This window comes from Triticum aestivum, chromosome 2D (assembly GCF_018294505.1).
Source record: "Triticum aestivum cultivar Chinese Spring chromosome 2D, IWGSC CS RefSeq v2.1, whole genome shotgun sequence".
Taxonomy (NCBI): Eukaryota; Viridiplantae; Streptophyta; class Magnoliopsida; order Poales; family Poaceae; genus Triticum; species Triticum aestivum.
In genome coordinates, this window is record NC_057799.1 from 55,979,136 (window position 1) to 56,005,894 (window position 26,759).

Genomic DNA, 26,759 nt, shown 5'->3' on the forward strand with positions numbered 1-26,759 from the left:
ATAATGTGTTTACAATCTTTGGATCATGTTGCTTATAATGAAAATCTTAGGAAAAAGGTTCCAGCCGATGTTCTAGTTGATAGAACTTCCGAGCTTAATGATGATTTTGCTATTCAGAATAATGGATTAGGTTTTTCTCTTGAACGAAGGCTTGTGACTTTTTGCCAAAAGAATGCTTGTAATGATGAATTGGTTGTGCAATACAAAGGGCCAAGGGAGGAACCCATACCTCCCGAGATTGATCTTGGGGACTTTTGTCCCATTAAATTTAGCCCTTTTGATTATTTTTGCTTGCCTCAAAGAAAACTTGCTGCTGAACGTAGAGAATATGAGAAAAGTTTTTATGACTTGTCGTACCATTATGATGGCAATATCTAGATCTATCCTTGCTTTTATGCCTAGCTAGGGGCGTTAAACGATAGCGCTTGTTGGGAGGCAACCCAATTTTTTTTTTGCTTTTTGCTTCTGTTTAGGAATAATTTTTTGTTCTAGCCTCTGGTTAGATGTGTTTTTATTTTTTAATTAGTGTTTGTGCCAAGTTAAACCTATAGGATCTTCTTGGATGATAGTTATTTGATCTTGCTGTAATTTCCAGAAATTTTCTGTTCACGAGAATAATTGTTAAAAATCACCAGAACGTGATAAAATATTTATTCCAATTGCTGCTGATCAATAAACAAATTTTCTAGGTCGTCCAATTTTAGCTGATTTTTTGGAGTTCCAGAAGTTTGCGTTAGTTACAGATTACTACAGACTGTTCTGTTTTTGACAGATTCTGTTTTTCGTGTGTTTTTGCTTATTTTGATGAATCTATGGCTAGTAAAATAGTTTATAAACCATAGAGAAGTTGGACTACAGTAGGTTTAACACCAATATAAATAAAGAATGAGTTCATTACAGTACCTTGAAGTGGTCTTTTGTTTTCTTTCGCTAACGGAGCTCACGAGATTTTCTGCTAAGTTTTGTGTTGTGAAGTTTTCAAGTTTTGGGTAAAAGATTTGATGGATTATGGAACAAGGAGTGGCAAGAGCCTAAGCTTGGGGATTCCCATGGCACCCCCAAGATAATCTAAGGACACCATAAAGCCAAATCTTGGGGATGCCCCGGAAGGCATCCCCTCTTTCGTCTACTTCCATCGGTAACTTTACTTGGAGCTATATTTTTATTCACCACATAATATGTGTTTTGCTTGGAGCGTCTTCTATTATTTCAGTATTTATTTGTTAGTTTGCCACAATCATCCTTGCTGTACACACCATTTGAGAGAGGCACACATGATTCGGAAATTATTAGAATACTCTATGTGCTTCACTTATATCTTTTGAGCTATATAGTTTTGCTCTAGTGCTTCACTTATATCTTTTAGAGCACGGTGGTGGATTTGTTTTACAGAAACTATTGATCTCTCATGCTTCACTTATATTATTTTGAGAGTCTTAAAATAGCATGGCAATTTGCTTTAATTAATATCATGAGAAATTTGATGCTTGATAATTGTTTTGAGATATAAAGGTGGTAATATCATAGTTGTGCTAGTTGAGTAATTGTGGAATTGAAAAATACATGTGTTGGAGTTTGTGATTCCCGTAGCATGCACGTATGGTGAACCGTTATGTAACGAAGTCGGAGCATGAATTATTTGTTGATTGTCTTCCTTTGTGTGGCGGTCGGGATCGCGCGATGGTTAACTCCTACCAACCCTTCCCCTAGGAGCATGCGTAGTAGTATTTTGCTTCGAGGGCTAATAAATTATTGCAATAAGTATATGAGTTCTTTATGACTAATGTGAGTCCATGGATTATACGCACACTTACCTTTCCGCAATTTTCTAGCCCCTTCGGTACCGTGCATTGCCCTTTCTCACCTTGAGAGTTGGTGCAAACTTCGCCGGTGCATCCAAACCCCGTGATATGATACGCTCTATCACACATAAACCTCCTTATATCTTCCTCAAAACAGCCACCATACCTACCTATCATGGCATTTCCATAGCCATTCCGAGATATATTGCCATGCAACTTTCCACTGTTTCATTTATCATGACATACTCCATCATTGTCATATTGCTTTGCATGATCATGTAGTTGACATTGTATTTCTGGCAAAGCCACCGTTCATAATTCTTTCATACATGTTGCTCTTGATTCATTTCATATCCCGGTACACCGCCGGAGGCATTCATATAGAGTCATATTTTGTTCTAAGTATAGAGTTGTAATTCATGAGTTGTAAGTAAATAAAAGTGTGATGATCATCATTATTAGAGCATTGTCCCAAGTGAGGAAAAGATGATGGAGACTATGATTCCCCCACAAGTCGGGATGAGACTCCGGACTAAAAAAAAGAAAAGAGGCCATAAAAAAAGTAAAAAGGCCCAAATAAAAAAATGAGAAAAAAATGAGAGAAAAAGAGAGAAGGGACAATGTTACTATCCTTTTACCACACTTGTGCTTCAAAGTAGCACCGTGATCTTCATAATAGAGAGTCTCTCATTTTGTCACTTTCATATACTAGTGGGAAATTTCATTATAAAACTTGTCTTGTATATTCCAATGATGGGCTTCCTCAAATGCCCGAGGTCTTCGTGAGCAAGCAAGTTGGATGCACACCCACTTAGTTTCTTTTTGAGCTTTCATACACTTATAGCTCTAGTGCATTCGTTGCATGGCAATCCCTACTCCTCGCATTAACATCAATTGATGGGCATCTCCATAGCCCGTTGATTAGCCTCGTTGATGTGAGACCTTCTCCTTTTTTGTCTTCCCACATAACCCCTACCATTATACCTTATTCCACCATAGTGCTATATCCATGGCTTGTGCTCATGTATTGCGTAAGAGTTGAAAAGGCTTAAGCGCGTTAAAAGTATGAACCAATTGCTTGGCTAAAACCGGGGCCGTACATGATATGAATATTTTGTGTGGGGAAGATGGAGCATAGCCAGACTATATGATTTTGTAGGGATAACTTGCTTTGGCTATGTTATTTTGATAAGACATAATTGCTTAGTTAGTATGCTTGAAGTATTATTGTTTTTATGTCAATATTAAACTTTTATCTTGAATCATATCAAATCTGAACATTCATGCCACAATAAGAAGAATTACTTTGAAATTATACCAAGTAGCATTCCGCATCAAAAATTCTGTTTTTATCATTTACCTACTCGAGGACGAGCAGGAATTAAGCTTGGGGATGCTTGATACGTCTCCAACGTATCTATAATTTTTGATTGCTCCATGCTATATTATCTTCTGTTTTAGCCATTATTGGGCTTTATTATTCAATTTTATATTATTTTTGGGACTAACCTATTAACCGGAGGCCCATCCCAGAATAGCTGTTTTTTGCCTATTTCAGAGTTTCGCAGAAAAAGAATATCAAACGGAGTCCAAACGGAATGAAACCTTCGGGAATGTGATTTTTGGAACGAACATGATCCAGGAGACTTGGACCCTAAGTCAAGGAAGCTTCCAGGAGGCCACGAGGTAGGGGGCGCGACTACCCCCCCCCCCCAGGCGCGCCCTCCACCCTCGTGGGCCCCACGTTGCTCCACCGACGTACTCCTTCCTCCTATATATACCTACATACCCCCAAATGATCAGATACGGAGCCAAAAACCTAATCCCACCGCCGCAACCTTCTGTACCCACGATATCCCATCTTGGGGCCTATTCCGGAGCTCCGCCGGAGGGGGCATCGATCACGGAGGGCTTCTACATCAACACCATAGCCTCTCCGATGATGTGTGAGTAGTGTACCTCAGACCTTCGGGTCCATAGTTATTAGCTAGATGGCTTCTTCTCTCTTTTTGGATCTCAATACAATGTTCTCCCGCTCTCTCGTGGAGATCTATTCGATGTAATCTTCTTTTGCGGTGTGTTTGTTGAGACCGATGAATTGTGGGTTTATGATCAAGTTTATCTATGAACAATATTTGAATCTTCTGAATTCTTTTATGTATGATTGGTTATCTTTGCAAGTCTCTTCGAATATCAGTTTGGATTGGCCTACTAGATTGATTTTTCTTGCAATGGGAGAAGTGCTTAGCTTTGGTTTCAATCTTGCGGTGTCCTTTCCAAGTGACAGTCGGGGCAGCAAGGCACGTATTGTATTGTTGCCATCGAGGATAACAAGATGGGGTTTTTATCATATTGCATGAATTTATCCCTCTACATCATGTCATCTTTCTTAAAGCGTTACTCTGTTCTTATGAACTTAATACTCTAGATGCATGCTGGATAGCGGTCGATGTGTGGAGTAATAGTAGTAGATGCAGGCAGGAGTCGGTCTACTTGTCTCGGACGTGATGCCTATATACATGATCATTGTGACGCCCGGATAATTAAGCTACAGTAACCCTCTGCTATTGATGCCACATCACTTCGATTACTGTTGCTAATTTCGCGTTAGTTTGAAATAGATTCAAATTCAATATAAAAATCAAGTAAAATATTTTAAGTTTTGAAAAGTTAAAACTAAAATGTGCAAACTGTGGCAAATAATCCCTAGGTAATATTGATGAAGGAACCACACTTTTATAGAATAATTAATGCACTAAAATAAATAAAACAGCAGTAAAAACAATTAATTAAATGCATTCTACAATTAATAAAATATTAAACAACTTTATTAGGGTAACATAATTATTGTGGCAGTAGTAAATTTGTTAGTACTAATTTAGCTGTTAGTGGTAACTTTTGTAAAACTAAATTTAAAATAAAACTAAAAGGAAACAGAAAAGGATGATTAAAAAGATAAACAAAACAAAAGCAAACAGAACAAAAATAGAAAATAGCCAAAGGCTAAAAAGGCCCCCCTGCTGGGTCGTGGCCCAGCTGGCCACCAGGCCAGTCGGCCCACCCCGCACTCCCCATATCCCCCCCCCCCCCCCCCCCCCCCCGAAACCCTAGCCCAACCACCCACTCTCCCCTCGCTCTCTCCCCCCCACTCCCCCGATCCAGATCGGGATCGGGGCGACCATGCCCCCGCGCGCCCGACGCCGCCCCGCCGCCCGCCGCCGGAGCTCCCTCGCCGGACTGCCTCCTCCACCCGCTGGACCGCCTCGTCCTCTTCTTCTCTCCATCGTCCCCTCGTCACCGGGCCACACCCGCTCGTCGCCGCCGTGCACCACCACCGCCGCCGTCCTCTCCGTCACCGAACCGCCCCCGAGCTCGTTGCCTCATCTCCGTCGTCCTCCTCGACCCCCCATTGCCCCGTGCCCTGCAAAACCCCTTGTGAGGCCCTCCCCCTCCTTCTCCTCTGTCGCGCTCCCGCCGCGCCCACCGATGCTCTGCTCCGGCCGCAACCGCGCCTCACGCGCTCTGGCCCCGCGCTCACCGCGGTCGGGCCGCACCCTGGCCACGCGCTGCACCGTCCGGCCGTGCCCGTCACTCCGCGCCGACGCACGCGCCTGCGACCAGCGCCCACTGCGTGTCGTCCCACGGCGCTCTCCGCCATTGCTGCTCCTTCCCCGTGCGCCGCGTTGTCGCCCCTCCCCCTCCTCACCCTGTCCGTTGCGGCCACCGCCCGGTTGGCCCGCGCCCGTCGCTGCCCGCCGGCGAGCCGCCTGCGGTGCCCCAACGGCCTCCGCTCGGGTCCGCCCCGTCGGACGCCCACGCTCGCCCACGCCCGCTAACGCCGGCACCCGTTATGGCCCCTCTAGGCCACAGACATGTGGGGCCCAGCCCAAGAACGTCAAATAAAAAAAGAATTAAAAATAATAATAATAATAATAATAATAACTTAATTAATAAAAATTAATAAATAAATTAATAGAGAAAATAAAAACAAAAATAAAAGTAATTAATTAATTAGTTAATTAATTAAGTTAATTAACCCTGTTTAAATTAATCTAATTAATTAGTTAATTTAATTAAACAGAAATTAATTAGCTAAACCCTAATTAATCTAAACAAAGAATGACAGGTGGGTCCCATTGGACCCACATGTCAGTTTGACTTAGTCAACCCCTGTTGACTGCTGATGTCAGCATGACATCATGCTGATGTCATAAATACAATTTCGAATTAAATTAAATGATTAATTAAATTCTAGAAATTAGTAAATTTTTAGAAAATCATATCTTTTAAACCGTAGCTCAGATGAAAATGTTTTCTACATGAAAGTTGCTCAGAACGACGAGACGAATCCGAATACGCAGTCCGTTCGTTCGCCACGCGACCCTAGCATAGTGAACCTGCAACATTTCACCTCCGGTTCATCTGTCCGAAAACGTGAAACACCGGGGATACTTTCCCGGATGTTTCCCCCCTTCACCGGTATCACCTCATACCGCGTTAGAACACGTCTAGCTCTGCCTGTTGTCCTGTTATGCACTTGCTTGCTTTGTATTTACTGTTTCTCCCCCCTCTTCTCTTCGGTAGACCCCGTGACGATGCTGATGCCCCTGTGGTCGACTACGTCACTGACGACCCGTCCTTCTTGTCTGAGCAACCAGGCAAGCCCCCCCCCCTTGATCACCAGATATCGCCTATTCTTCTCTATACTGCTTGCATTAGAGTAGTGTAGCATGTTACTGCTTTCGGTTAATCCTATTCTGATGCATAGCCTGTCATTGTTGCTACAATTGTTATCCTTACCTGCTATCCTACTGCTTAGTATAGGATGCTAGTGTTCCATCAGTGGCCCTACACTCTTGTCCGTCTGCCATGCTATACTACTGGGTCGTGGTCACTTTGGGAGGTGATCACGGGTATATTTTATATACATTATACATGACACATGTGGTGACTAAAGTCGGGTCGGCTCGAGGAGTACCCGCAAGTGATTCTGATGAGGGGGCTGAAAGGACAGGTGGCTCCACCCCGGTAGAGGTGGGCCTGGGTTCCTGACGGCCCCCGACTGTTACTTTATGGCGGAGCGACAGGGCAGGTTGAGACCGGCTAGGTGAGAGGTGGGCCTGGCCCTGGACGGCGTCCGCGGTTACTTCGACATAACACGCTAAACGAGTTCTTGGTATTTGATCTGAGTCTGGCCATTTGGTCTATACGCACTAACCATCTACGCGGGAGTAGTTATGGGTATCCCGGCGTCGTGGTATCAGCTGAAGCCTTCGTGACGTCAGCGACTGAGTGGCGCGCGCCGGATTGGACTGGAACGCCACTAGGCTAGCTCTGCTTCCGGCCGCGTACGCAACGTGTAGGTGTGCATAGGGCGATGGGCCCAGACCCCTGCGCGCATAGGGTTAGACCGGCGTGCTGACCTCTCTGTTGTGCCTAGGTGGGGCCGCGACGCGTTGATCTTACGAGGCCGGGCATGACCCAGAAAAGTGTGTCCGGCCAAATGGGATCGAGCGTGTTGGGTTATGTGGTGCACCCCTGCAGGGAAGTTTATCTATTCGAATAGCCGTGTCCCTCGGTAAAAGGACGACCCGCAGTTGTACCTTGACCTTATGACAACTAGAACTGGATACTAAATAAAACACACCCTTCCAAGTGCCAGATATAACCCGGTGATCGCTCTCTAACAGGGCGAAGAGGAGGGGATCGCCGGGTAGGATTATGCTATACGATGCTACTTGGAGGACTTCAATCTACTCTCTTCTACATGCTGCAAGATGGAGGCTGCCAGAAGCGTAGTCTTCGACAGGATTAGCTATCCCCCTCTTATTCTGGCCTTCTGCAGTTCAGTCCACTGATATGGCCCTTTACACATATACCCACTACATATGTAGTGTGCTCCTTTCTTGCGAGTACTTTGGATGAGTACTCACGGTTGCTTTTCTCCCTCTTTTCCCCTGTCTATACCTGATTGACGCAACCAGATGCTGGAGTCCAGGAGCTAGATATCCCGAGGATGATTCTACATGGAGTTCGGCTTCGAGGAGTAGTTAGGAGGTCCTAGGCAGGAGGCCTCGCCTTTTCGATCGTTGCTACTTTTGTGCTAGCCTTCTTAAGGCAATTTGTTTAACTTATGTCTGTACTCAGATATTGTTGCTTCCGCTGACTCGTCTATGATCGAGCACTTGTATTCGAGCACTCGAGGCCCCTGGCTTGTATTATGATGCTTGTATGTCTTATTTATGTTTTAGAGTTGTGTTGTGATATCTTTCCGTGAGTCCCTGATCTTGATCGTACACATTTGCGTGCATGATTAGTGTACGGTCAAATCGGGGGCGTCACAATCATACCTAGATATTCTCATAACTATGCTCAATTCTGTCAATTTCTCAACAGTAATTTGTTCACCCACCGTAAAATACATATGCTCTTGAGAGAAGCCACTAGTGAAACCTACGGCCCCCGGGTCTATCTTCCATCATACTAATCTTTCAACACTTAGTTATTTCCGTTGCTTTTATTTTACTTTGCATCTCTATCACAAAAATACCAAAAATATTATCTTATCCTATCTATCAGATCTCACTCTCGTATGTGACTGTGTAGGGATTGGCAACCCCTTATCGCGTTGGTTGCGAGGATTTATTTGTTTTGTGTAAGTGCGAGGGACTCGCGCGTAGCCTCCTACTGGATTGATACCTTGGTTCTCAAAAACTGAGGGAAATACTTACGCTACTTTGCTGCATCAGCCTTTCCTCTTCAAGGGAAAACCAACACAGTGCTCAAGAGGTAGCATGCGCCCCATCCCCATCTTGATTGGGGCCTCTGCTACCATCCATCTTCCCCTCCCACGATGAAATACCAGGATTTCGACACTGTTTTCCCCCTCTTTGAAGTCCCTCTGCTCAGAATCAAAGGTATTGTACTGTGACAATCCACCCAACCCCTTTCCCAGGCGTGTGATTACATATGTGCCATCTACAACCATATTCGTTGTTTTGTAATGTTAATTTTTGCATTTAGGTTAATGCGTAATCTGCATAGTACTAATTGGTTCATGTGTTCATTGTGTGCATATATAGGTCTGCTCTTCATCTATTAGATCAGATAATAATTAGAAAATAATAAATTTTGGGATAGCAAACATTATGTGTGCTTCCTACTCTAGAGATATGCCTCCCCATTTGGCGGCAATATTTGTTTTCATTTCATTTTGAATTTTTTTTGAGTTTCCAAGCAAGACTAATGATGCACCCAGTTCACAGTTTTCATGCTTCTGAATTGCTTCACATTTTTCATGCTTCCAGGTAACAGTACTGATGTACCCAGTACACTGTCTCATGCTTCACACTACTCGTGCTTCCACACTATTTTCAATTTGTTTCATTCAGCTAAAATTTTGCTTCTTATTACTGTACATCCATATTCTGCTTCCAAGTAACAGGAGAAATGCACCCAGTACACTTTTTTCATTAATAAATTCCTTTTGTTTCATACACCTAAATGTTTGCTTCCACTGAAAACACTTTATTAAGGTTTATTAACAAAGTAAATTTCTTTATGTTTTCAGTTGACCCACGACCATGAAAGAGGACGAACCCCAATGCATGTTGAAGAGCCGATATGTGATACGTCCATTTTGCATCATGCTTTTATATTGATATTTATTGCATTATGGGTTGTTACTACACATTATGTCACAATACTTATGCCTTTTCTCTCTTATTTTACAAGGTTTACATGAAGAGGGATAATGCCGGCAGCTGGAATTCTGTGCTGGAAAAGGAGCAAATATTAGAGACCTATTCTGCACAACTCCAAAAGTCCTGAAAGTTCACGGCAGCATGTTTTGGAATATATAAAAAATACTGGAGAAAGAATCAACCAGAGGGGGCCCACACCCCGGCCACGAGGGTGGGGGCGCGCCCTACTCCCTGGGCGCGCCCCCTGCCTCGTGGGCCCCCTGGCAGGCCTCTGGTGCCCATTTTCTGCTATATGAAGTCTTTCACCCTGGAAAAAATCATAAGCAAGCTTTCGGGATGAAACACCGCCGCCACGAGGCGGAACCTTGGCGGAACCAATCTAGGGCTCCGGCGGAGCTGTTCTGCCGGGGAAACATCCCTCTGGGCGGGGGAAATCATCACCATCGTGATCACCATCGATCCACTCAGCGGGAGGGGGTCAATCTCCATCAACATCTTCACCAGCACCATCTCCTCTAAAACCCTAGTTCATCTCTTGTATCCAATCTTTGTCCCAAAGCCTCAGATTGGTACATGTGGGTTGCTACTAGTGTTGATTACTCCTTGTAGTTGATGGTAGTTGGTTTATTTGGTGGAAGATCATATGTTCAGATCCTTTATGCATATTAATACCCCTCTGATTATGAACATGAATATGATTTGTGAGAAGTTACGTTTGTTCCTGAGCACATGGGAGAAGTATTGCTATAAGTAGTCATGTGAATTTGGTATTCGTTCGATATTTTCATGAGATGTATGTTGTCTTTCCTCTAGTGTGTTATGTGAACGTCGACTACATGACACTTCACCATTATTTGGGCCTAGAGGAAGGCATTGGGAAGTAATAAGTAGATGATGGGTTGCTAGAGTGACAGAAGCTTAAACCCTATTTTATGCGTTGCTTCGTAAGGGGCTGATTTGGATCCATATGTTTCATGCTATGGTTATGTTTACCTTAATACTTCTTTTGTAGTTACGGTTGCTTGCAATAGGGGTTAATCATAAGTGGGATGCTTTTCCAAGGAAGGGCAGTACCTAAGCACGGGTCCACCCACATATCAAATTATCAAACTAATGAACGCGAATCATATGAGTGTGATGAAAACTAGCTTGACGATAATTCCCATGTGTCCTCGCACTACAAGGAAAAGGCTAATTAGTGGCGCACCTGTTTTGGCCATTAATGGCGCACTATAGGTGCGCCACTATTATCACGCCATTAGTAACAAATAGTAATGGTGCACCTATAGTGCGCCATTAGTAACAATTTTTTTCAAAAAAAATCGTTTTTTCTTAATCTCGGGTCACTATGGCTTAATCTCGGGTCAATATGCTTAATCTCAAGTCAAATCGCACTCCGTGGTCAAACTTTCCGGAAGGTTACCCATCCTCACACTACTCCAGCCCGAGCACGCTTAACTTCGCAGTTCTATCCAACCCCAGCACCAGCTCACTTCACAGGCACTTGTTCATATATCTATCATATCAATCCTATTAAACCTTGTTGATGTCTAGGACTTTGTTCATGTTCATGAGTGTGATGAAATTTTGAAAAAATATTTCAAACTTCCCGGTCATATTACGTATCATATTTTGAACATTTTTTCCAAAAAAAATTGAAACAATTTTTTTTCTGTTACTAGTGGTGCACCTAGCAAATGGTGCGCCACTACTAAGTTTGAATTTTTTTCATTTTCCCCCCTCTAGATCCTGAAAGCCCCGTATCTTTTGTTCTGTTAGGTTTTTGGGGTTTCTGAAAATCTTCAACGGAGTCCCCCCCCCCCCCCCAGTTGAATTCGGATGTAACTTTTCTAGTAGATGTTTTTTCATTTAAAAAACTTTTTAATCCGAGTTCGTATGGAAAAGTTATGCCCATTTTACTAAATTCCACAGAGATTTTGCAAATAAAGTCGAAATTCATATTTGTAAATTTTCCCAACAACTAGACCACATATCACATCGGAAACTTATTTTCTTTTATTTTTCTGACATTTCCATCATTTACTTATTTTTTTAAAAACTGAAAAGGCGGTCCACGGGGCGGGGTGGGTGCAAAGAAAGTTAGTAATGGCGCACCTTCACAAAGTGCGCCATTACTATGTGTATGACTTGGTCAAACTTTGGTCAAAGTTAGTAATGGCGCACTTTGTGTAGGTGCGCCATTACTAAGTTTGACATAGTAATGGCGCACCTATGCAAAGTGCGCCATTACTAAGTTTGACCAAGTCATACACATAGTAATGGCACACTTTGTGAAGGTGCGCCATTACTATGTCAACTAGTAATGGCGCACTATCCCCTGGTGCGCCACTGCTAACAATTTTTTTTATTTTTTTCTAAACTAGTAATGGCGCACCACACATCAGGTGCGCCATTAGTAATATGTCAATAATGGCGCACCTGTATCTGGTGCGACACTGCTATATAGTAGTGGCACACCACATACATGGTGCGCCATTAATGTCCATATTAGCTATAACCCTTTTCCTAGTAGTGTCGGGAGCATTTTCCTTCATATAAGAGTTTGTGCAGGCTTCTCCTTTGCTACAAAAAGGATTGGGCCATCTTGCTGCACCTTATTTACTTTTATTACTTGTTACCCGTCACAAATTACCTTATCACAAAACTATCTGTTACCGATAATTTCAGTGCTTGCAGAGAATACCTTACTGAAAACCGCTTGTCATTTCCTTATGCTCCTCGTTGGGTTCGACACTCTTACTTATAGAAAGGACTACGATAGATCCCCTATACTTGTGGGTCATCAAGACTCTTTTCTGGCGCCGTTGCCGGGGAGTGAAGCGCCTTTGGTAAGTGGAATTTGGTAAGGAAAAATTTATATAGTGTGCTGAAATTTAATGTCACTAGTTACTATGGAACAATCCTTTGAGGGGCTTGTTCGGGGTATCTTCACCCCGACCAGTAGAGCGAAGAGTTGCTCCTCAACCTACTGAATCTACTGAAAATGTTTACTTTGAAATTCCTTCGGCTATGATAGAGAAACTGTTGGCTAATCCCTTTATAGGAGATGGAACATTACATCCCGATTTGCACCTAATCTATGTGGATGAAGTTTGTGGATTATTTAAGCTTGCAGGTATGCCCGAGGATGTTATCAAGAAGAAGTTCTTCCCTTTAACTTTGAAGGGAAAGGCATTGACATGGTTTAGGTTATGTGATGATATGGGATCATGGAACTACAACCGATTGAAATTGGAATTTCATCCGATGTTTTATCCTATGCATCTTGTTCATCGTGATCGCAATTATATATATAATTTTTGGCCTCGCGAAGGAGAAAGCATCGCTCAAGCTTGGGGGAGGCTTAAGTCAATGTTATATTCATGCCCCAATCATGAGCTCTCAAGAGAAATTATTATTTAAAAATTTCATGCTCGGCTTTCTCTCAACAATCGCTCCATGCTCGATACTTCTTGTACTGGCTTTTTTATGATGAAGACTATTGAATTCAAATGGGATTTCTTGGAAAGAATTAAACGCAAATCTGAAGATTCAGATCCCCACAAAGGTAAGGAGTCAGGTGTAACACCTAAGTTTGATTGTGTTAAATCTTTTATGGACACCGATGTTTTCCGTGAATTTAGCACTAAATATGGACTTGACTCTGAGATAGTAGCTTCTTTCTGTGAATCCTTTGCTACTCATGTTGATCTCCCTAAGGAGAAGTGGTTTAAATATAATTCTCCCATTGAAGTAAAACTAGTTGCACCTATTAAAGTTGAAGAAAAGACTATCACTTATAATGTTGATCCTACTGTTCCTACCGCTTACATTGAGAAACCACCTTTCCCTGTTAGAATAAAGGATCATGCTAAAGCTTCAACTGTGGTTCGTAAGAGTAACACTAGAACACCTACACCCCCTAAGCAAATTAAAGTTGAACCTAGTATTGCTGTGGTTAAAGATCTCTTGGCTGATAATATTGATGGGCATGTTATTTACTTCTGTGATGAAGCTGCTAGAATTAATAGACCAGATACTAAGAATAAACATAGACCTGTTGTAGGCATGCCTGTTATTTCTGTTAAAATAGGAGATCATTGCTATCATGGCTTATGTGATATGGGTGCTAGTGCAAGTGCAATACCTCATTCCTTATACAAAGAAATTATGCATGATATTGCACCTGCTGAGATAGAGGAACTTGATGTTATAATTAAGCCTGCCAATAGAGACACTATTTCACCCATTGGGATTGGTAGAGATGTTGAAGTCTTGTGTGGGAAAGTTAAATATCCTACTGATTTTCTTGTTCTTGGTTCTCCACAAGATAACTTTTGTCCCATTATATTTGGTAGACCCTTCTTGAATATTGTTGATGCTAGGATAGACTGCAAAAAGGATGTTGTTACTATTGGTTTGGGGATATGTCTCATGAGTTTAATTTTGCTAAATTTCATAGACAACCCCATGATAAAGAATTTCCTAGTAAAGATGAAATTATTGGTCTTGCTTCTATTGTCGTGCCTCCTAATGATCCTTTAGAACAATATTTGCTCGACCATGAAAATGATATGTTTATGAATGAAAGAAGGGAAATAGATGAAGTATTCTTTAAAGAGGGACCTATTTTGAAACACAACTTGCCTGTTGAAATCCTAGGGGATCCTCCTCCAGCCAAGGGTGATCCCATGTTTGAGCTTAAACCATTACCTGATACTCTTAAATACGCTTATCTTGATGAAAAGAAGAGATATCATATTATTATTAGTGCTATCCTTTCAGAGCATGAAGAAAAGAAATTGTTGAAAACTCTGAAGAAGCACCGTGCTACTATTGGATATACTCTTAATGATCTTAAGGGCATTAGTCCCACTCTATGTCAGCACAAAATAAAATTGGAGAAAGACGCTAAACCAGTTGTTGATCACCAACGATGGTTAAATCCTAAGATGAAAGAAGTGGTAAGCAAAGAAATACTAAAGCTTCTGGAGGCAGGTATAATTTATCTCGTTGCTGATAGTCAGTGGGTAAGTCTTGTCCATTGTGTCCCTAAGAAGGGAGGTATTACTGTTGTTCCTAATGATAAAGATGAATTGATCCCACAAAGAATTATTACAGGTTATAGAATGTTAATAGATTTCCGCAAATTAAATAAAGCTACTAAAAAGGATCATTACCCTTTACCTTTTATTGATCAAATGCTAGAAAGATTATCCAAACATACACATTTTTGCTTTCTAGATGGTTATTCTGGTTTCTCTCAAATACCTGTGTCCAAAAAGGATCAAGAGAAGACCACTTTTACTTGCCCTTTCGGTACCTTTGCTTATAGATGTATGCCTTTTGGTTTATGTAATGCACCTACTACCTTTCAAAGATGTATGACTGCTATATTCTCTGACTTCTGTGAAAATATTGTTTAGGTTTTCATGGATGATTTCTCCGTTTACGGATTTTCTTTTGATGATTGCTTAAGCAACCGTGATCGAGTTTTGCAGAGATGTGAAGAAACTAGTCTTGTCTTGAATTGGGAGAAGTGCCACTTTATGGTTAATGAAGGTTTGTTTTGGGGCATAAAATTTCTGAAAGAGGTATTGAAGTTGATAAAGCTAAAGTTGATGCTATTGAAAAGATGCCGTGTCCTAAGGACATTAAAGGTATAAGAAGTTTCCTTGGTCATGCCGGTTTTTATAGGAGGTTCATTAAGGACTTCTCTAAAATTTCTAGGCCTCTGACTAATCTCTTACAAAAAGATGTTCCGTTTGTCTTTGATGATGATTGTGTAGAAGCATTTGAAATACTTAAGAAAGCCTTGATTTATGCACCTATTGTTCAGCCACCTGATTGGAATTTACCCTTTGAAATTATGTGTGATGCTAGTGATTATGTTGTAGGTGTTGTTCTAGGACAAAGAGTTGATAAGAAATTAAATGTTATCCAATATGCTAGTAAAACTCTGGACAGTGCCCAGAGAAATTATGCTACTACTGAAAAAGAATTTGTAGCAGTTGTATTTGCTTGTGATAAGTTCAGACCTTATATTGTTGATTCCAAAGTAACTGTTCACACTTCACACAGATCATGCTGCTATTAAATACCTTATGGAAAAGAAAGATGCTAAACCTAGACTTATTAGATGGGTTCTCTTGCTACAAGAATTTGGTTTGCATATTATTGATAGAAAGGGAGCTGAGAACCCCATTGCAGACAACTTGTCTAGGTTAGAGAATGTTCTTGATGACCCACTACCTATTGATCATAGCTTTCCTGATGAACAATTAGCTGTCATAAATGCTTCTCGTTCTGCTCCATGGTATGCTGATTATGCTAAGTACATTGTTGCTAAATTTATACCACTTAGTTTCACATACCAGCAAAAGAAAAAGTTTTTCTATTATTTAAGACATTACTTCTAGGATGACCCACACCTTTATAAAGAAGGAGTAGATGGTGTTGTTAGACGTTGTGTACCTGAGCATGAACAGGAACAGATCCTACGCAAGTGTCACTCCGAAGCTTATGGAGGACACCACGCTGGAGATAGAACTGCACATAAGGTATTGCAATCCGCTTTTTATTGGCCTACTCTCTTAAAAGATGCCCGTAAGTTTTTCTTGTCTTGTGATGAATGTCAAAGAATTGGTAATATTAGTAGACGTCAAGAAATGCCTATGAATTATTCACTTGTTATTGAACCATTTGATGTTTGGGGCTTTGATTATAGGGGACCGTTTCCTTCCTCTAATGGGTATACACATATCTTAGTTGCTGTTGATTACGTTACTAAGTGGGTAGAAGCTATTCCAACTAGTAGTGCTGATCATAACACCTCTATTAAGATGCTTAAAAATTTATTTTTCCGAGGTTTGGAGTCCCTACATATTTAATGACTCATGGTGGTTCACATTTTATTCATGGTGCTTTTCGTAAAATGCTTGCTAAGTATGATGTCAATCATAGAATTGCATCTCCATATCACCCACGGTCTAGTGGTCAAGTAGAATTGAGTAATAGACAGATCTAGTTAATTTTGCAAAAGACTATTAATAGATCTAGAAAGAATTGGTCCAAGAAACTAGATGATGCATTATGGGCCTATAGAACTGCATATAAAAATCCTATGGGTATGTCTCCGTATAAAATGGTTTATGGAAAAGCATGTCACTTACCTCTCGAACTAGAACATAAGTCATATTGGGCCATTAAAGAGCTCAATTATGATTTCAAACTTGCCGGTGAGAAGAGGTTATTTGACATAAGCTCACTTGATGAATGGAGAACCCAGGCCTATGAGAATGCCAAACTGTTTAAAGAAAAGGTTAAAAGATGGCATGACAAAAGGATACAAAAGCGTGAGTTTAATGTAGGTGATTATATGTTGCTATTCAACTCTCGTTTAAGATTTTTTTGCAGGAAAACTTCTTTCTAAATGGGAAGGTCCTTACGTTATCGAGGAGGTCTATCGTTCCGGTGCCATAACAATCAACAACTTTGAAGGCACAAATCCAAAGGTGGTGAACGGTCAAAGAATCAAACATTATATCTCAGGTAATCCCATAAATGTTGAAACTAATGTTATTGAAACGGTAACCTCGGAGGAATATATAAAGGACACTTTCCAGTACGTTTCAGACTCCGAAAAGGAATAGGTATGTGGTACGGTAAGTAAACCGACTCCAAAACAGTTCTAATAGCAATTTTTCTCCGTTCTGGAATATTTAAGAAAATAGGAAAATAAGAAGTAGTCCGGGAAGGACACGAGGCGTCCACGAGGGTGGAGGGCACGCCCTACCCCCTGGGCGCGCCTCCTGCCACGTGGGCACCTTGTGTGCCCTCCGAACTCCGTTTTCTTGCACGATACTTCTTTCGGTCGGTAAAAAATTCATTATGTAATCTCCCGAAGGTTTTGACCACCATACCACGCAAATATCCTCTATTTTTGTTTCGAGCTATTTCTGCCGCAGATTAGAGCAAGATATCTTCTCAAGAGTCAGTCGGGGAGAGCCGGGTGTCTAATCCTACACCGGGACCAAGAGCAAACAGTGATCCTGACCACTTTGGGCCATCAACGGAGGAAGAGATGGAGGCCGACTTGAAAAGGATAGATGCCATGGAGGAGGATCAAGAAGTTACTTCCCGTTTCCGAGCCGGATTCACGATGGGGGAACTACAGAGCTCAGCTATTCCAAACTCGGTCATCCCCTCCAATGTTAAATTTCTCTCTGATGAAAATATGAAAAAGAGTGTTACTTGTTCTCCCGCAGCTATGTAGCATCCATGGGTGAAAGGAGCTTTAGCCGTCACGGGTAAGCTCCGTAAGGAAATATTGGACCTCAAGCAACAAGTCAATAAGCTCGAGGAAGACAATCGTATCCTGAAGGGCATCATCGCCAAGAATATCACATCACCACCTCCCAAGAAAGAGCAATAAATACCTGGGTATGGGCACTCCCCTTGGCAACTGCCAAGCTTGGGGGAGGTGCCCCGGTATCGTAACACCATCACACTCCTATCTTTACCATTTTTCTTAGTTCGATCCTTTTAGTAATATCTTGATCTAGTAGAATAAAGTTTTAGTATGATCTAGTTTTGAGTTTTGCTTTATGATCCTTCTATGTAATTGAGTCTGAGAGCTATATATAATAAAGATTAGTGTTGACTCAAGGGATTGATTATCTTACTATGATCTTGAGAGAATAAAAGAAAGAATAAAAAGAATAAAGAGATCATATTGATCTTATGGAGAGTAATGACTTCACATATAAAGAGTATGATGAATAAAAGTTGTTGAGAGTTGACAAACATAGTTTTGGTCATTTTTGCAATTAATAGGAAGTAACAAAGAAAGATAGGTTTTCACATATAAATATACTATCTTGGACATCTATTATTATTGTGAGCACTCATTAAAATATGACATGCTAAAGAGTTGATGTTGGACAAGGAAGACAACGTAATGGGTTATGTTTTCTTATATCCGAAATAAAGTATATTGTCATGGATCATCCAACATGTTGAGCTTGCCTTTCCCCCTCATGCTAGCCAAAATTCTTTGCACCAAGTAGAGATACTACTTGTGCTTCCAAATATCCTTAAACCTGGTTTTGCCATGAGAGTCCACCATAACTACCTATGGATTGAGTAAGATCCTTCAACTAAGTTGTCATCATTGCATGCAATAAAAATTGCTCTCTAAATATGTATGATTTATTAGTGTGGAGAAAATAAGCTTTATACGATCTTGTGATGTGGAAGCAATAAAAGCGACGGACTGCATAATAAAGGTCCATATCACAAGTGGCAATATAAAGTGACGTTCTTTCGCATTAAGATTTTGTGCATCCAACCACAAAAACACATGACAACCTCTGCTTCCCTCTGCGAAGGGCCTATCTTTTATTCTTGTCTTATACCTTATACAAGAGTCATGGTGATCTTCACCTTTCCTTTTTATATTTTATCCTTTGGCAAGCACATTGTGTTGGAAAGATCCTGATAAGTATATCCAATTGGATATAAGTTAGCATGAAATATTGTTGTTGACATTACCCTTGAGGTAAAAGGTTGGGAGGCAACACTATAAGCCCCTATCTTTCTCTGTGTCGGATTAAAACTCCATACCCACAAGTATTGCGTGAGTGTTAGCAATTATGAAACACTAAATGATAGTTGAGTATGTGGACTTGCTGAAAAGCTCTTATATTCACTCTTTCCGATGTTATGATAAATTGCAATTGCTTCAATGACCGAGATCATAGTTTGTTACTTCTCAAGGAAGTTTCTGATTCATACTTGAAATTTTGAATAGATTATTACTTGAGCATAAGAAATCATATGAAAATATATTTGTGTTGCTATTATAAGAATGATCATGATTCCCTCATGTCCGTATTTTATTTTATCGACACCTCTATCTCTAAACATGTGGACATATTTTTCGTTATCGACTTCCGCTTGAGGACAAGCGAGGTCTAAGCTTGGGGGAGTTGATACGTCCATTTTGCATCATGCTTTTATATCGATATTTATTGCGTTATGGGCTGTTACTACACATTATGTCACAATACTTATGCCTTTTCTCTCTTGTTTTACAAGGTTTACATGAAGAGGGAGAATGCCGGAAGCTGGAATTCTGAGCTGGAAAAGGAGCAAATATTAGAGACCTATTCTGCACAACTCCAAAAGTCCTGAAACTTCACGGGAGCATGTTTTGGAATATATAAAAAATATTGGAGAAAGAATCAACCAGATGGGGCCCACACCCTGGCCACGAGGGTGGGAGGCGCGCCCTACCCCCCTGGGCGTGCCCCCCTGCCTCGTGGGCCCCCTGGCAGGCCTCCGGTGCCCATCTTCTGCTATATGAAGTCTTTTACCCTGGAAAAAATCATAAGCAAGCTTTCGGGACGAAACACCGCCGCCACGAAGCGGAACCTTGGCAGAACCAATCTAGGGCTCCGGCGGAGCTGTTCTGCCGGGGAAACATCCCTTCGGGAGGGGGAAATCATCACCATCGTCATCACCATCAATCCTCTCAGCGGGAGGGGGTCAATCTCCATCAACATCTTCACCAGCACCATCTCCTCTAAAACCCTAATTCATCTCTTGTATTCAATCTTTGTCCCAAAGCCTCAGATTGGTACATGTGGGTTGCTAGTAGTGTTGATTACTCCTTGTAGTTGATGCTAGTTGGTTTATTTGGTGGAAGATCATATGTTCAGATCCTTTATGCATATTAATGCCCCTCTGATTATGAACATGAATATGATTTGTGAGTAGTTACGTTTGTTCCTGAGGACATGGGAGAAGTCTTGCTATAAGTAGTCATGTGAATTTGGTATTTTTTCGATATTGTGATGAGATGTATGTTGTCTTTCCTCTAGTGGTGTTATGTGAACGTTGACTACATGACACTTCACCATTATTTGGGCCTAGAGGAAGGCATTGAGAAGTAATAAGTAGATGATGGGTTGCTAGAGTGACAGAAGCTTAAACCCTAGTTTATGCGTTGCTTCGTAAGGGGCTGATTTGGATCCATATGTTTCATGCTATGGTTAGGTTTACCTTAATACTCCTTTTGTAGTTGCGAATGCTTGCAATAGGGGGCTAATCATAAGTGGGATGCTTGTCCAAGGAAGGGCAGTACCCAAGCACCGGTCCACCCACATATCAAATTATCAAAGTAACGAACGCGAATCATATGAGCGTGATGAAAACTAGCTTGATGATAACTCCCATGTGTCCTCTGGAGCGTTTTCCTTCATATAAGAGTTTGTCCAGGCTTGTCCTTTGCTACAAAAAGGATTGGGCCATCTTGCTGCACCTTATTTACTTTTATTACTTGTTACCCGTTACAAATTACCTTATCACAAAACTATCTGTTACCAATAATTTCAGTGCTTGCAGTGAATACCTTACTGAAAAACGCTTGTCATTTCCTTCTGCTCCTCGTTGGGTTCGACACTCTCACTTATCGAAAGGACTACTATAGATCCCCTATACTTGTGGGTCATCAATATGCGGCTGGAAGGTTACATGATCTTGTCATAGGTATGGATGAAAAGTTGAAAGAACTCATCTGCAATCGAGGCTGGGCTAATCTTCTAAATGTTGGATCCTTCTCAGCTCATGAATCTCTGATTGAGTGGATAATAGATAGAATTGACCCGGTGCTATGCGAATTTAGAAATCACATCAACAATACTAGTATTCTCTTCAACAAATATATGGTTGACCAAGCTCTCGGCCTTCCTCCTGGTACCAGACATGTTGTGATCACAAGTAAGCACCAAGAATCAGCCCAACGTGAATTCTACAAGATAGAGTATGATCATGGTACAAGGGCGCCCATACACTATGCAACCGGTCTTCTCGAAAAAGGAAAAGAAGAAAGCCTCGACGAAGAGACCTTTTATAGGACCTTTTTCCTAGTAGCACTGGCTACTCATCTTGCCCCTGTAACTGGAAATATGTTGCCTTTGGAGTTTCTTGGCAGCCTTGAAGTTTCTTCAGAGGTTTGCGAGTACACATGGGGAGAACTCATTCTTAAAAATGTCATGTATCATATTGCTGAATTTCAGAAGAAAAAGTAAAAGCTATATTGGATGGAACCTTCAAAAAAATATGGGTTGGCGGCTTCCTACCCGTGGTCGTTGTACGCTCACTAATCTTTGCGGCTTCATTTGTTAGTCCCCTGGCTACTTTCTTATTTTTAATTCTTGTGTTTTCCCAATCTTTCTTACGCAGATTATATACATGGACCACCTCGACTTCCCTGAGTCATCTTTGTCGTTGCATCGCATAGACTACTCGCTTCCCAGAGCATCCCATGTGACAGGTGATGACTTCAAATTTGTCATCAAGCACGATAGAAGTAGACTTGATGTCAACTCCAACACATACGGCGCTCGCCCAGTAAGACTAAATAAACCATGCTTCCACCATTATCTTAGCTGCTTCATCATGCTAATCAAAACAATGACGCCAAGTAATTGATGATTTGCTTCACACATATTGTTTATTTTTTTCTAACAACTCTTTTTCGCAGTTCCGCCCATTCCATATGACCCCCTATGCTATCCAGCCGGCAATATTGGAAGACCAACCACATGATCTGCATGTTATACCGGAGCATCCACCGACATCTACAAACCAACTGCCAGAGGTACCCTCCGAGAATAGTACTCATTTTGTAGCTGTCAACCTACCATACTTTATACAAACTGTAATCTATGTTTTCTAATCATGTATTTGTGCTCCATGGCAGGACATGCATGGCAAAGACCCAAAATTTCCTGGCACCCATTCTAATGTATGCCACCAGTATTTCTCAAACATACTTGTTTCTACTCAACAATTTTCTGCTTCGGACATCTATGATGTCAGATTCAATATTGTATGTTTATGATTTCATCAGACCCCTATGATCTTTGTTCACCCTTGTGCTCCCCTAAAACAGGTTTCTTATTTGTCATGGCTTTTTGTTCCATGCTCCTAGCTTTCATTTCTTTTGCATCCACAAAATCCCACGATATCCTCACCACAACCGGATCTATTCATTATCTCCAACAAAAAACTATTCTAGACATGTACTTATGCTTCTTCCTGCAATCATAAATGTCGCAATCGTTTACTTTATATGCTTCCATGAAATAACCACAATGCACACACGATGCTAACCACAACATCAACTTGTTCTCATGCAGGAGCAACCTGAATTCCTAATTCCAAATTTCGAGAAACACAAAGTTTTATGGGCTCAAGATTTTGCAAGAGCCACATCACAGCTCAATAGAAAGCATGCAAAGCGCATGTCTGACTTTGCTCAAGATGTTATTGCTGCTACTAAAGACCAGGCTACAAATATTGTTGCCTTTTCATCACCCCCCGGGTAGTCGATGCTTCTAATGTTGAAAAAGCTCAAGGAAGTAGTTCAAAGGTGACACCCAACACTAGGTTTTGGCAGGAAGCTACTGCATATGCAGACGAGGTGGAGCAAAGTAGGGGGAAAGCAACCCACAATAACCAGGTCACTTCTTCAACAACAATGCCTTGTTTGAACCAAGACACTGCTGCCCAAGAAAGAAGGTGGAGGCTCATCGATGCCATGGAAGTTCCATCTTGTAGTCTTCTCCAAACTGGTGAAACTTGGAGCGAAATAGCAAATCAGCCACCACCAGTTCGCGAAGCACAAGATATAGATGTCCGCACAACAGATGCACAAACCACAAATCCATGTTAGAACTAGGCCAACAACTATCTCACATACATCTTAGTTTGCAAAGATTTTTCAATACCGTCACTCACAACTCTTTCGTAACTCCCAGGACCATCAACAATGTCTAATTTGGAGACAAACTTGGCACACCAGGGTCATGAGCCATCTCCAGTACCAAAATAATCACCGACAGCTCCTACTAACATCCCCAAGGTACGACCTACATCCCCAACAATGCTTCACAAGTCGTTTTTGCTAGCTTCTTTCATATGTTATCCATGCTTTCGACACTTAATTACATGCTTCTACCCAGGATATTGGTTTTGAAGAAGTAAACGAGTTATTTCGTCTTCGAGGTTTTGTGCCATAGAACACCATTTCTTTATCATTCATGCTGCTCCATGTCAATTTTATCCTTCACGCACACCCATGAATTGCCTCATTTCGTACTTACATCATGACCTTGTTGTACATGAGCCCGGTGGAAGCAATTTTCAGGACACCATCAGCACGCAAACTCAAGAGAAGAAGAATCGAAAGAAGAGAGCTTGTTTGGGCCTTAACGGTGACCAAACACAAAGAAGCTCAAGAAATACGCATCAATTGATGCATACGCCACTTACATTATTCCCAGATGTGTCAAACCACTCATAAAAAAAGAAGAAAGAGAAAGGTTACAAATCCCATCATTACTAACCTTTTAGTTTGTGTACTACCTCAAATTGTTTATTGTCCTATGCCTATTTCACTCAAACATTTTCAACTTATACTTTTTTGCATCGTATACTACAATGAAATGCTTCTTCCTACATTCTTAGTTGCATCGATGATCATTATGCTACAAAACATACATTTCACCATACTTACCTGCTTCCTATTCTAGCAAACTATGCTACTAAACCAATAAAGCTTTGCTTCCATGATCAATTCCATTTGATTACATAGCATTTACATATAATGACTCCAATACCTTCACATGAATGCTCCACCAGTCCACCTTTTATTGATTATGGAGGATACTATGTATCATACGAGGACTTCCAGAATTCACTAAAGCCTCGTGGAAAAATTGACACCCATGTCATGGAGCTCTACATTGGACACTTTAACCTTGTTAGTTCGTGGACACCAAGTGGCTCACCTATCCCCATCAAGTATGCATTCTCACAGTTCTTCACTGTAAGTACATTCCATCCTCCGCTGCTATATATACTCCCTTCCTTTGCACTTGTCTCACTTGTTGTGTGACATGAACTTTCTTCGACCATTTGAACAGTCCAAACTAGCAGTACCCGAGCAAGATTTTGACCCAAACACCTGCCTTCAAGAATTCAACAAAGAATACAAAGAGGGGTCACTGAAATCAAAGGATCTGGTAAGCATACTCCATGTTTTCCATGCTTCCGTACTAAAAGAGGTTACACATTATTATATACGCTACAACTATCCAGAAAAACAATTTTGTAGTTGCACCTAGTTGTTCATTGTTCCTAATGTTTTTATTCTTCCGTCATTGAAATTGCAGTTGTACTTCATCATCCCTCACAAAGAACATTGGATCCTATGTTGCATCAGATCAACATCTTCGACTCCAACAAGAAACTCAAATCTGATGAAGCGTATGAGATTTCAGATAATCTGGTTAGTTTCCTTGTGTCAATAAATCATTTTTAAGTGTTACGGCTTACCAAATTTTGAACATTCTCATGCATACGTGGCTTCAGTTGACCAATTTTTTCAAACTAGCGGCCATGTCAAATGCTTTCCCCTAGAAGAATTTTAGCGAATTAACGTGTTTCAACCCTCCTGATTGTCCTCAACAGAAAACAAAGTAAGTTTGGCAAACATTAATTATGAAATCATAATCACACAATCTGTGCTCATCATGCATCATGTTTTTGCCAGCTTTGATTGTGGAGTCTTCGTGATGCTCTTCATGAAGCATTGGGATGGGAAGAATATGACAGAGTTTTCCATGGTAATGCATTGCGACCTGACTTCACATGCTTCCACACCTGAAAATGTATGTGCTTTAAACTCACCGTGTTTGTTGCACGCAGGACACCTACAACCATCGCGTACTTCTGAGCTCAACAAACAAGATCCAAGATGGGTGTTGAAGAGGAAGAAATGAGATCCTCACTATGGGTTGAAGAGGAAGAAATGAGATTCTTGCTTGCTACCATCCAGGCCCTACCAAATTTGGTTCATTACATAGTTGTACCCGCTATGTGTGTTTCCACTATGTAATGACATGCAGTGATATGTGACTAGTATTTTTGCTTCTTCTAGTGAACCCAACTACAACATCTACTCTGTTTAGCACCATCAAATGTTGATCTGAATCATCAGGTTTATACATTCAGCTAGTTCCATTTTTCACCTGAAGTTATAATGCATCGTTCACTTTCCATGCAATGATCGCACATGGTTCCATGTGTGCTTCTGTGACCAATACTCCATGCTTCTCATGTCTAAACTAGTGAACGGTTCACAAACATATGAAATGCTCCAGTACCCTATTACACAAGCACACTAACTTTGCTTCCAATTCCACTGCTACATGCACCTGAATACCTTGATACTACATAACCTACTATAGAACACATGCTATTTTTCAGGAGACCCGTAGCTTGGACAGGTTCACATACTTCGCCCATGGCATATGTAACGCAGTGTTTCCAGTTCTCATCCATACATGATATTATATCAATCTAAGCATTGCACCAGATTGCAATGCTTCATAAACGTTTGGTACGAACATCCAACATACATTATCATGCTTAACATTTCAAACACAAACATGTCAAAATATCTGGTATTGGATGATATAAAGTACCAGTTCATCAAATAAATAGTTCACTCGTTCTTACAAATAAGGAGAAAAGTAAGGCCGTGCAACACTTATTACCACCTAGACAAAAACGATTATGGTTCATCTATAACTTAATCAAAGACCCTCATATAAATAGTTTCACAAGGTGAGCTCCATCTCTCGTCTCAGCCTCTCTGCTTCTTCCTTTTGCCGTTGGATTTCGAGCGCCAAATATGGGCACCTAGCCTTGTTGTGCCAATCCTCGCAACAGTACGAGCACAAACTCTTCTTCTTTGCTTCTTTCTTGGCCTTCTCCTGTCGGAGCTCGACCAACGGCTTCCTCCTCTTCTCTTTCTTTTTTGGTCTCCCCTTTTTCGCAGATTTTGGAGGATTATTGAAATTGCTGCAGGCTATAGCTTCTGGTTGTGGTGCTTCTTTCTCAGGCAATCCACCTGACAACCTAAACTTCCACACTAGCATGCTTAACTCGTCCACCCCACCATCAACAATCTTGTATGTTTCAGAACCAAAGCATGCATCTGACGCAAGGGTAGCCATCATTACGCACAACTCGCTGTATCGTAAAGTATTTGTCTCTGGCACATCTGAACAAACAACCTTGCTTCTAGCAGGCCGAATGGTTGCCTCCTCAGACAATCTAAAAATCAAATATTTTTCTGGAATTGCTTGCACATTTGTATGCATCATAACCTTCAGAATGT